Genomic DNA, 13,284 nt, shown 5'->3' with positions numbered 1-13,284 from the left:
CATTTTATTTTAATTTATCTTTTTAAAAAAAACATGCTATAACAAGTCATTCTGTCACCGGGTTTACTCTAGAAAACTACCCCTTAAAGTTAGGATTATTCATGGTTAATTAATAAGTGATATTATTGTAGAAAAATCGTAATAGGTTCAATTATTCTAGGTAATTTTTCTATTTTTTATTTATTTTACTCTTTTATATATGATCAATGACAATTCTAATATATGGCTTATTAATAAAAATAATGTGTGTAAAACTTTGTTAATATATAATTAGTATAAGTGTATTAATTTTTATATATTTTATATTTTTATTTGAAAGTACTTAGTTATGTCTAAAATCTAGGTTAGTGTTAAATTCTAGTCATACATATATTATTCAAAGATACATCTTCAAAACGTCAATTTTCATCATGAGGGCGAGAATCAAAAAAATTATACAAGTATTTAATCTGTGTAATTTTAGATTGTTTAGAAAATTGACTTGATTTTTTTTTTTTTTTTGAATACCAAAGAATAATATAAATTTGGTAGATAATTTTATAATATTTAGTAGGGGTATACTTTAAAGGTGTAATAATTTTTTCCATTAGAATAGTTTTTAATTGAGTTTTAAGTTATAAACAATCAACTAGTACCTACTTTATTACCATGGATCATTGTTAACATTCTTAATTTCTAAGATTATCCGATTCAAAATAGAAAATTATTTGACATAATCAGGAGTGTTGTGCGACAGCGGAAGCAAAAGTCGATGAACAACAATGAAACAACGAGAAATTCAATGCAAACAACAAGAAAATGACACAAGAAATTAACGTGGTTCACTATCAACGTGATAGCTACGTCCACCGGCACCGAGAAAAAACAATTTCACTATGATCGCAAAGAATACAAGATGAATTACAATCACGCTCACAAATTGCGTTGGCTCTCTTGTGATCTCTCTTACAATTTGTGAATCATCAAAATCCCTAATGCTAACAAGAGGTTGTATTTATAATAAACCGACTTGAAAGACGGTTTTCGGGACTAAGTAACCACAAATAACCGACCACAAATAAAGGTAACCGCAAATAACCGACCGCAAATAAAGGTAACCGCAAATAACCGACCGCAAATAAAGGTAACCGCAAATAACCGACCACAAATAAGGGTAACCGCAAATAACCGACCACAAATCCATCTTCTTCCTGTTTTGCTAGTTTGAGTCACTACTTAGCAACAAGGAGTGAAATGGAATTTGATGTTAAGGTCATAAATATTACCTTTTAATGTAACTTTAAATAAAGTTATAATGCTTATTTTTATCAACTCAAACCACATTCAAAAGCCAACGCCACAAACCAATGTTGAGCATAGAATAAAGCAACCGCTCCAATACCTAATTTTAATGGGGCCTGTAATTTCTCTGTTTATTTATTTTAATTATTATTATATTTTAATTTGTTGATGCCAATAATACAAAATAATTTTATTGTCTATGATTCTTTATTATCATTTGACAATTATATTTGTATGCATGTCTAGGTAATACATATTTTTAAATCCTATATTTTTCCTTTATTATTTAAGTTTATTAGGAAAATAAACCTTATCTTATTCAGAAAATTAATTGTCGAACTACTATTTAAAAATTATATGAATTGACATTCATTTCAAACAATTAAATTTATAAATATACACAGATCGTGAGGCGCACTTTGATATATAAAATAAATTGTCCATCTAATACATATACATATTATGAAAATATAAACTTCTAGTTTAATATCGTCTCAATGAAAAATGGTATCTTACAAGAGTATCTCTGCCCTGAAATCTGCTAAAATATCCAAAACAGGCAATCAATAAAGACATGGGCAGTGGGGACACAAAGGTCCTACAATCCAATTGTTTAACAAAGACATTTTTGTTGTAAATGGTGATCATGTCTTTGTTTGTATGCGCTTTAGCGTCAATTGTCAAATTACTCAATAAGATTGAATACTAAATATTTGCTTTGGCAATTAGCAACAATATATAGACTACTAACCCTAAGTGCTCACTATAGAGCATAGGCCGGTTTTTTGTTGCTTTTATGGCATTCAAATTCAAAATGAACTCTACTAACATGAGATTTGATTGAATCAAACATAATTCAGAAAATATTTGGAAAATATATCGCATAATAACATTTCATTAATCCAACGTTATTAAGTAGCTTCCACCTAAGGTGGTGTTTGAAAAGGTCGAACTTATACAGTCTTACCCTTGTTAATGATAAAATTAAATTGTTGTTTCGGGTTAACCCTAAGTGGCAAACATCATATACAACTTCACATAAATAAAAGTGCACATGATTTAATAATTCATTTTAATTTAGATCATTATAATTTGGTGAGATCCAAATGGAGTTTAAGGGTGTGAGTTGATAACTCTTCTTTGATGATGGGAGCAATTGTCAATTAAGGGTGTGAAAAATATCCGATCTAAATTATCCAACCTACAAATTTGACTAAATATCGAATTGAATTTGGTATTCACTTTTGCACACCTCTTTTTCCTAGAGGATTCAACATCACTCGGTCATTTTCTTTGTTGGAACCTCTTTTTCAAAGAATTTTTTTCGAGTCGAGAATCTCTTCGACCGCATCATCTTTTATGGGTATGAGTTGCCGCTTTCATTATCTTCCCGGACCCTGATCACCCCTAATAACAATGGTGGTTGAAGTAGGTTTAAGTTCATGTCGAAGATCCTCGTTGGACGCTTCAAAGATCGACAGGTGTTTCTATAAGTAATTTCCAGTAGGTATAAAATCCAAAGTTTTCCATCATTTGGTTATATTTTGTGCTTGTTTCGGTAAGAGGGTTAAAGTAATGTTTTGTATAGGTTGTAGCCATCAAATAATAGGGGACACTATATACCCAATTGCTCCCTAGAAGTTTCAATTTTTAGGGATTTTAACCACCCCCTTCTAGGATTTGATGGCATTATTTCACAAGAATCTGAAGGAGATCCTTGTATATTAAGGATCCTTCTCAGAATCTCATTGGGTCCCAAGAATTCCCCACAAAATTTTCAGTGATTTTTCTGTATGAGGAATAAAATTATATACAAAGACATTCTTTTTTAGGAAAAAAGTCAGGTAAGGCAGGAAAAGGTGAGAGGGGATCCTAACATGGTGGTTCGAGAATTGCGAATAGAGAGTATGATTCCAACATGCCAAAGGCAAATATTATTCCTGATTGTACTTCTCGAACTAGGACCGATGTTCTACCCTGCTGATCATCATCAACCCAATACCCCGTCTGTAAACTGGGTTTAGGTGAGAGAAGGTGATTGACAATCCATACATGTACTCCCTTCAAAGAGAGGACTAGAGGAATGCAGTCAATTTTATTCAATAAACAAAATAGCCCTGCATATAAAGGAGTTGGAGAAACGTGATTGGCCCAAGAAGTTATTACTAAATAATCTAACTTTCATGAGGGTATTTGTCTAATCGACTCATAAAGAGGTTGAGATTTAAGTTTAGACTCAAGCGAACAGTCAAAGTCGAAATACATGTAAACTTGGTATCTAGTTTAGGAAACTAAATGTTTAGCCTTCACCGTTTGCTACACGTTGTAGAACCATCGAATTTTAAGAACTGAACCAGACTTCCAAGAGCTATGACTATACGACCCAGACATACATATCAGAACACATTCTATAATTAGTGAAGTAGTTGCTCCCTCTCACTTGTAACCTGAAGTACACAACCTAAAAAATCGCCATGGATTAAAAAGAAAACTGAGCACAAGACATGCTTGATGCCATAGTCGATTCTTCAAAACATTCTTTGTTTCCCGAGTCATTGGGAGCTAGCATCAAAGGCACCACAAAGAAACTCAAACCTAAGTATTTGATATAGCTAGCATCAACGACATTAAACTTTACAGACTACAAGGTTAATTATAACAAGAAACCCAAGGGGTGATCAAAATAGACCTGACGACCCGATATTTACCCGACCTTATAACCGAACTTGACTTCAAAATATATAAAATTATGTAAAAACCAATGCCGCCACAAACCCGAAACACCTAACCAATATCAATCCTATGACCTGAATGAACACCTCTAAAAACCACATTGTCCTCTGAAATTTCTCCTCATTCCGTTTCCTGCGTGCCTCACAATTCTATTACGTCTTTGTTAAATCCTCAATATTGACTTTAACACAGAATACACTGCAGTCTACACGCTTCCTATGGGCATTTCTCCTAACAAGCTAAAATTACGATCAACTGAACTCAAATGCTTTCTTCAACTAGCTATTCCATTAGTTGTTCAGACGAAGGGAAAAGCATAGAACTAAAATACCTTTCAAAGTATCAGATCTAAAATACTTCTCTTTAACAAAGATTGAAAGGCACGAGGCACAATGGATGAACATTCAGAAGTCTTCATCCGAAATTGCACTAGGACAGTTCAGAAAGAGAACAGACTCCGACAAATTTGTTCCAAAATCAGAACCAGTGTCCTCAATGAAATCAACTATTTCATTACTCGGGCATTCATTCTATCACCACCCATTGTTAATACTTTACCTACAGGATTCACAAGCCAACTTCTCCTTCACTCCTTCCAAAAATTTAGTCACCATAAATTTTACGCCAATCAACGGATCAAATCCACATTTTAACAACTTTCCACGTTTTTGGGAAGGTTTCTGTGTTCACCCCAAGTGAATGGTGTGGTCAATGCAGTGTTACATGATTCGGTGGTTTTACCAACAAATCACGATTCGATTCGCTCAGCCCGAATCGGGGTTCGTTTGCCGGTTGAAGTACCAAATCTAAATCTCATACAAAACTTAGGAGACTATAAGTGTTTAAAAAATTTTGGTCACTCCAACCAACAATAGTAATTACTATATACTCAACTAGCAAAGGGTTAAAGTACCATATCAATCTCCAAATCATTTGATATATATTTTAAACAAATCCATGTACTCACGCACAGAGCATTTGTCGAGGGCATCCCGGCCCTCGCACAACCACATCCCACGGCACAAATTTCAAACGATAATACTCAACGCTCAAACACAACAATAACATATCAATAGCATTAGCAAGTTTTCAATTCATTGACAAGTTGGTACTTTGGCAATTGGTATTAGGATACACTAACATGACCATTTTTCAACAAAGTTGAGCATTTGCAACTTTTCAACTTTAAAGTACATTGACCAAGTCACTAGGCTCACCAACTTAGGCTCTATTTATGTTAAGTGGGGAACACCTTATCCTCTCAAATCAAAGGACTGAACAACACTAAGCTTTGCTCCCAAAAACGCGCAAACGACCACATCAATTAAGCAATCACAACGGACCACAAGAACATCAATAATGCCACAATTTTAATACTTTCTCTATAGATTGAAAGCTTATGTTTAACCACATCATAAAAGCAATCAGAAGGCACACGCCAATACTGATCACCACATAATTCATATCACTTTAGCAATTACTTCTATATACAACATATGTTACTATAAAATTTCAATTTCCGATTTAAAAACAGTTACTGGATTTGCATCGGAATGGCCCATCTAAAAATATCCGGTGCCACATTGACTATATGACATTAAACAGCTCCAAAAGAGCAATGGAACCATTTGACATGATTCAAGAAGCTGAAATTGCTAAGGATCATATATAGTTTTCAAAGAAACACATGGAAATCGGGCCTAACCTGCGAATCCTGAGACGAATCCTCATTAGTAACGACATTTAGACTTTCTTCCATCTCCCTCTCGATCTTCTGGCTTTCATATTCAGGATCGTCAGTAGGCAGTTCATGCCTACAAACAGGACAAGTGTTCCTCATCTTCAACCAAGGAACAATACAGTCCCCATGGAAATAGTGCAAGCAAGGAAGCTGCTTTATCACTTCCTTCCCCGAAAAATCATCCCTACAAATAGCACACACAACCTCGTTCTCCTCCACACTCTCGACAGACACCCAAACACTTGGAAGATTCTCAATGACAGACTCAGCAGCAGGAGGACTTCCCCTACATTCATTCATACGATCTTCCATCTCACCTAGAATCGCCTCGTACATATCCACATTGGAATCAAAATCATAAACCTCGCGATTGAAATTATTAACAGCCAACAAAATCTCCCATTCCAAATCCCGAATTGTTTCATCCGCACTAAACTCACCTCCCTCATCAGTATCGGTATCAATCCCGATCTCTTGCTGTTCCGCCCTCATTTGATATGTATCGAAAACATTCGAAACGTCTGTATCCAACTGAATTGGCGTCCCAACATCCTCATCCTCAGCATCATAATCTTCTTCGACCAAAAACCCATCAAATTCATCATTCACAACACTCCCTACACAAGATTCTCTATCTTCAACTTCAATATTTTCAATTCGATTCCCATTATTAAACCCTAAATAATCCCAGCAATACGGAGGACGATCAAAATCACTAACCCCACCAAGCCCTTGACCATTTTCATTATTCCAAAAATCAACGCCATCTTCTTTATCAGTATCTGAATCATAATAATTAACAGCACGCAAACCCTCAGGCTGACACGTTTCTTCATTCATTCGAACCAAATTATCATGACAGTCCCAATCCCAATTACGATCACCTACTCCTAACCCTAACCCTAATTCTAAATCAATTTCATTATCCCTTTCACCATCATCAGAAAGTCTATAACTTTGATCACCTAAACCTAACCCCAATCCTAACCCTGAACCGAACCCTAACCCTAATTCCAACCCAGTTGAAGAACCAGAAATCATCCCAAATTGAGACGAACTATGCTGAAACACATTGTTGACAAAGCTCACCTGATCTTCATCAGGTCGGAAAATTGGGTTTGGATCCAAATCGCAATCCGGGTCAGTATCTGAAAGAGATATAACAGATGGGTGAGTTGGGCTTTCAGAACCCATAAAGACGTGAGCTTGATGGGGTTGTTGAAGTTGCTGCTCAGGTGGGTCCACTTCCTCCATTGTTGAATGTTTCTAAGCTTTTAGAGAGAGAAAAAAAATGGGTTTTTTAAGAAAAAATTTGATTTTCTGGGAAATAATAGGTGAAATAAGAATTTAAAAAGGAATCGAGATTTTTTTGTACAAAAAAAAAAAGATGGTTTTTTTAGGAAGAAGAAAATTGGATTTTTGGTAAATTTGAGGGAAATATGATATGAAAATGGAATTGTGATTTTTATATAAGAAAAAAGATTGGGTTTTTTTTTTTGATGACAAAAGTGAATTTTTGGGAAATTTGGGGGGAAATGAGAAAATGAGAAGAAGGTAGTAAATGAGATTGATTAGCAGGTTTTCCGGCGGGGCTGCCGTCTGTTTTTCCTGTTTTGTTTTTCACAAATTTGACTTTATTTTTGTGTCAATATTATGATGAGACCATGATCAAGTCAAAATCAGGTGTTGTTTTAGTTGGCTCAATAATCATATTTTTCAAGTAAGATGTTAAACGAGATTTAGTTATCCTTTTTCAATTTATTTATTAATTCAAAAAATATATATTTTTTTCGTTTTGATATATTTGCTGCATTACGGTTATTGATATTAATTATTGTTTAAGCTTATTTTATGTATTTAGATTGATGTGTAAGAAAAAATATAGTCAAATAAGATCTTGTTTGATATGTGTACTCACATATTTTAATTTTATTAACTTTTTATAATTTTTATTTAAACATAGTTTAATTTATAAATAATCAAATAACTCATTGGATAATATAAAAAGTCAAATATAATATGTATAATAGAATAAAGAAATTACTATCATAAAATAAAAGTTAACATTAAAATAAATATAAGTATTTGACAATTCAACGTGAATTGATACTATTATAGTCTTACCATACAAATAAATATAAGTTACCTAATGTTAGCCATTTTGACCCTTATTTTAGCTTTAAAAATAAAAATTTAAAGATTCTTTATATTCTAATAATCAAGGAATTTCAAACAATACAAATATTAGGTAATAGATTTTTTGTAATAGAGATGATCCTAATTTGTGTGAATTTTGCAATTTAATTTATTGTTTGCTAGTATGAATTTGCTCATGAAAATAACACATTATGAGGAAAAATTATGGTAATTGAAAGTAAACTTATAATTAATAAGAAATAATGTAAACAAGATTGAAGCTATTGACTAAATAACTCAATTTCATGTTATAACACAATTATTATATATTGAAATTTATTACATCTTGAGTTATTTGATAAAATGATTGCCTGTAAAATACGATGAATATGTAGTAAAAGTAATAAATTTCAAGTTTAAATGGTACAATCCGACAAATAAAGTAGGTATAACTATATTAGAGAAAAAGCATCATATTTAAATTTAGTGTTCTCGTAAAATTTTTCTGATTCAGTGCCAAATTTTCTCTGATTTAAGGAATTTATCGTCGTTTTCCGGGAAACAAGCCAAGTAACATAGTAACTGATTCACGAGTTTCATGATGTATTATATCAGTTATATTCTTATATTTTTGTTTATGCAAGTTCTCGTGTTAAATTTGTCTTTTTTAAGAGTTGATATAGTTTTTTAATTCTATCAAATTTCATATTTTTATAAATTCATCTTATCTATGTATTTTTGATTTATATGATTTAACTATTCTTGTGAGAGATCGTCTCTTATTGAAATGGTCTTAAAACATTCTTGTGAGAGACCATCTATAATTGGACTGGTCCATTATATATTTTTTAAAATATTGTAAGTAGACAATAAAAATGATGTAAATAGGCATTTATGATATTAAAAATAGGCATTAAGGATACATAAAAAAGCATTAAGGATAATGTAAGTAGGCATTAATCTTTAATGGATTGGATTTGCACTACAAAAAAAGTTGCACCTACCTACGCTTAAAAATGCAGTTAGTCATGCTTATATGTGAGGCTGATAGATTTAGCCACGCTTAATTAAGCATGGTTTCTGCTTGTATTGGTAAATTTTTAGGCACGGTTAATAAGTGTAACTAAATGTACTAATAAGCGTAGCTGATAGTACCTTCAGCCACGCTTATAGTACCTTTAGCCACGGTTATGGGTGTTGAAAATTTTCCTCACTTGATAAATGTGGCAGTAGCTGATGAACATCACTAACATTTTAACTAATTATGGCGATAAATTAATTTTAATAATAATAATAATAATAATAATAATAATTATTATTATTATTATTATTATTATTATTGTTGTTATTGAAAGAATATATTATCATTATAATAATAAATTGCTCGAACGAATGAATGGAGACCTTGTAAAAAAAAATTTCAACTTAAGCAAAATAGAATTTACAACTCAATTTCAACACATCTAAAGAGTTGTACAACTTTACCACTTAATAATTAAAGGCCATACATAGCCGCTCAAATTCAACACAAACTAAGTAATGAAACCAAATCAAGAAACAAAACTTCTTCATTGTACAAGACAGCAACTAGCTGGCAGCACTTGCAAGACCGTAGCCAACTCCTTTCACTGTGTGCAGCAGCGTAGCAACAAAGACACACCCAGGCAGCAGTAGCAGTTGCAATAAGTGAAGTACAACATCTCTAGCAAAGACACACCTAGGGAGCAGCAAAATTTGCAATATGGAAAATTGACCATCTGAAACAAGAAAGCGCACTGCACCCATGAAAAACATAAGGGGTGAGGAAACAAGCAATTGCAATATGTTAAGGTTGCATTTGGAGAAGGAAGAAAAAAGACTCTTAATCATTAGCAGAGAAGTGCACATACGTTAAAAGAAAACAAAGTAAAACAAGAAAAAACACCAGCTCAAGTCAACGACAAATCAGTTTAGCGGCTTCACTTACTGTAAAATTCTAGCTCGAAAACTGCCATGAGTCCTTGTTCAAGTGTGCCAATGACTATACAACAAATGACAAAATTAGAAAGAAAAAAACAGAAAGTCTTACCCTTGCCAAGAAGGATTTTCATGTAGCAATTCAGGAAATGATAAGCAATTCCTAATGTAATTTTTCTAGTCCACAAATTAATATTAGTACTAACCTCTTGATCAAGAGATTCAAATTTCCATACGATTTCACCCAAATTATTAATCCCATTCCACCACCTCAACACAACCAAAATGCGATCCATGATCACTTTCTTAACAACCCAGGTATCAAACCTGCAAGAAGTACAGTGATCACTAAAATAATCACAAAGTTGTAAACAAAAAGTGCTGTGAGAATGTAAAATGCCAAAGTTGCAGCCTATACAGCACAAACAAAGTATTATCATATGCGTAGGTCGTAGGGTGACAACTAATGAATAGCAAATCTAAAAATAACTTTACATTATCAATCGAAAAAAAAAGTCAACTTAGTAACACTTGAAATTCATACAGCGGAAACAAAACTCCAAGGAACACAACTTATTTTCCATATATGACAATGATGACTTGCACTAGTTTAATTAAAGGAAGATGAAGAACATTATCAATTATCAGAACAAGACAATTAGTTGCTTCTAAAGCTGAGGCATGATTCTTATATTAACCACTCATAACATAGACAAATTCAGCTAATTAAACTCCATGAATTAGAATTATTTGCAAGGTTAGCCACTCATTCCTACAAAAATCAAACCTTTCCAACAATTAAACAATCCTCAAAAGTGGGATGAAAAACTTTTCCATAAATAACCTTTTTCATTGTTTTTATTTTTTTAACAGAATAGATAGTACAATGGGGACAAAGTTTACCGTAGGGCATATTATTCTTGACAAAGAATAATTAACAATAGAAGCATACAAAATTTATAAAAATTTGGGGAAAAATTAAAATTGTGAGATTAAGAAATTAACCTTTGAATTGGGCAACACAACCACCGACCCGTACCACAACCATGATGACAAAATTTATGTTATAAGTGTAAGCTATAAATATCAAATACGAATAAAATTTCAATGAGCAACTGAAATCATATATAAACTGAAGCTGGAAAAGTATGAAAAATTAACCCACTAACATTGCTTTTTTTCTACATAGCTTGCATGACTTTGTCAGAGTACACAAATGTTGAAATAATCCAGGAAAAATCTACTCCATTGATCAATTGGGTCCTTGATCAACATAATAATCAAAATTTTCAGTGCAATAAACTAAAAGAATTACCCTTTCATAATAGGGAACAGAACAGATATAAATCTTAATCCTTGATAGATAAAAAATTCCTCAAAACGAAAAATAACATTGAACAAAACAGATATTAATCTTAATTACCCTTTGCAACACTCAACCTTGGTCTAATCTCCACATCCAATAAAACAACTATAGAACATATAATGTACATTCATAATAGGGAACAAAATTCCAAAGGCTATAATAATAAAGTACAGATAAAAATCCAGTTCAAATTCAAGATACTCTAAGCCTTCTTAGAGGACAAAATGAGTAATCCATAGATGGCAGCAAAATAATAAAAAGATTGAAAACTATAGAGCAAAAGGAGAAGATAGTATAGCGAAAATACCTTATTCGATTCAGTCACAGACTCGCATAACAAAGGTACAACATTCAAAGTATTACAAAAGAAGAGCGATTAACTCAAAATTGTTCTTTTTGTTCATCGAATTTGGGTTAGGGTTTGGGAGAGAGATTTTTGTTCTCTGGGTTAGGGTCTGCGAGAGAGTAGTAGTTTATTTTGGTCTTCGAAAAGAAAGGAGCAATTGTATAGTTTTGTTCAATTTTAAATTTTTTTTTCCTATTTTTTAACATGGGTTTAGCCGCGCTTATTATTGTGGCTGAAATGATCACATTTTCTTTATATTTTTACTTAAGATTTAGTCACACTTAAAAGTGAGGCTATTATTCTCATGCTTAACAAATGTGCCTAAATGCAATATGTGTGCCTAAAGGTAAAATAGCCGATGACACTTATTTACTGACTGATTGAGTGTAGGTATATGCCACATTTTTTTAGTATTGAGATACGTCTCTCAAGAGACTAGCATATTGTGAGAGACCGTCTCTTAATGAAATGGTGTTAAAAAAGGAGCTTATAGTATATTGGGCATGTCTCACAATGAGAGTCTTATACAACAACTCGTGTACATAATTTAGGACAAGTAAAAAAAACTAAAAGAGAATTGGGTCTTATCACATTGAGCTATTTCTTTGAGAGACTGTCTCACTGTAAAACGACCTTAAAACAAGCATAAATTCTTGTATGAGACGGTCTTACCGTGAGACATACCTCATACTTGGGTTAAATAGCCCAATAATAAAAACTTTTAGTTTATGGCTTCTTGATTTGAGGTTGTCTCACTGTGAGACAGTCTTATACAAGACGGGTTGAAGAACAAGGAGCTCATATGCTAATAATTGAAATAGTTAGGCTATTCAACCCATGCATGTATGGGGAATATCTCACAGTAATATCGTCTCACGTGAGAATTTGTATATCACATTTGGATCAAGGTTCACTTTTAGATGCAACTCATTAAAAAAAGTTTTTTGGTAAAAATATGTTGTTGTATACCAATTAATTTACCAAACAATAACAATATGGTTTGACCACCCTACCATATATTTGTATCTAAATAAGCTAAAATTTTTCAAGAAACTATTTTACCAAACACTACCTCTATTTTCTTAGTTGTTTTATTTTGTTGATTACATTTAAAATATTTAATACAAAGAGAGAGAAATTTAATTATTTTTCATGGTTATACAAGTTGAAATATATTCTTTTGAGAGCTTGTTAGATTTATCTCGATATATAAATTTTTATATATACCTTATGTATTTATAAATATTGAAAATCAAATTGTGCATTAAAAATGTGTAAAAAGTAAATATAACTAACAAAATAAATCAAAGGAAATGATATATTATTTTATAGTTGAAGAAGAAGACAAAATACAACAAGTAGATGAAAAAAAAATGAATAAGATGAATAAAGAAATAAAATTTGTGAATAAAATTAAAAAAAATTAAAAACTACAGCTAAAATATAATAGAATATGGTGCAAATATAGTAGAAAAAAATTAAATATAAATATGTGCAATTTTCATAGGAATAGATGGAGTATCTTTGATGAGAATGTGATTTTTAATTTGCTTATAATAATAATAAACTTTGTTGAACTAGTTAATATACAGAGGTTATTAGGTAAATGAAAGTGGGCTAACTTGCTTGACCAGATAAAAGCATTAACTATTTTTTATTAGTTTTAGAACTATTTGGATAAGTCAATTGTTGACAGATATATTTAGTAAAAATTAAGTATTTTAA

The 13,284-nt window shown here is 32.0% G+C and overlaps 1 long non-coding RNA gene across 1 annotated transcript; it reads right to left on the bottom strand.

The window, feature by feature from the left end:
• Positions 1 to 9,316: 9,316 nt before the first annotated feature.
• Positions 9,317 to 11,725, bottom strand: LOC130803932 (uncharacterized). The gene is made up of 4 exons (XR_009039956.1): positions 11,521 to 11,725; positions 10,054 to 10,174; positions 9,858 to 9,911; positions 9,317 to 9,666 (listed from the first exon to the last, which is right to left on the bottom strand). It is a non-coding gene; the product is annotated as an uncharacterized LOC130803932 (long non-coding RNA).
• Positions 11,726 to 13,284: the final 1,559 nt, after the last annotated feature.

Source organism: Amaranthus tricolor, chromosome 17, assembly GCF_026212465.1.
Source record: "Amaranthus tricolor cultivar Red isolate AtriRed21 chromosome 17, ASM2621246v1, whole genome shotgun sequence".
In the NCBI taxonomy this organism is placed as follows: Eukaryota; Viridiplantae; Streptophyta; class Magnoliopsida; order Caryophyllales; family Amaranthaceae; genus Amaranthus; species Amaranthus tricolor.
The sequence above is the reverse complement of the archived record's forward strand: the minus strand, read 5'-3'. Positions and strand labels throughout refer to the sequence as shown.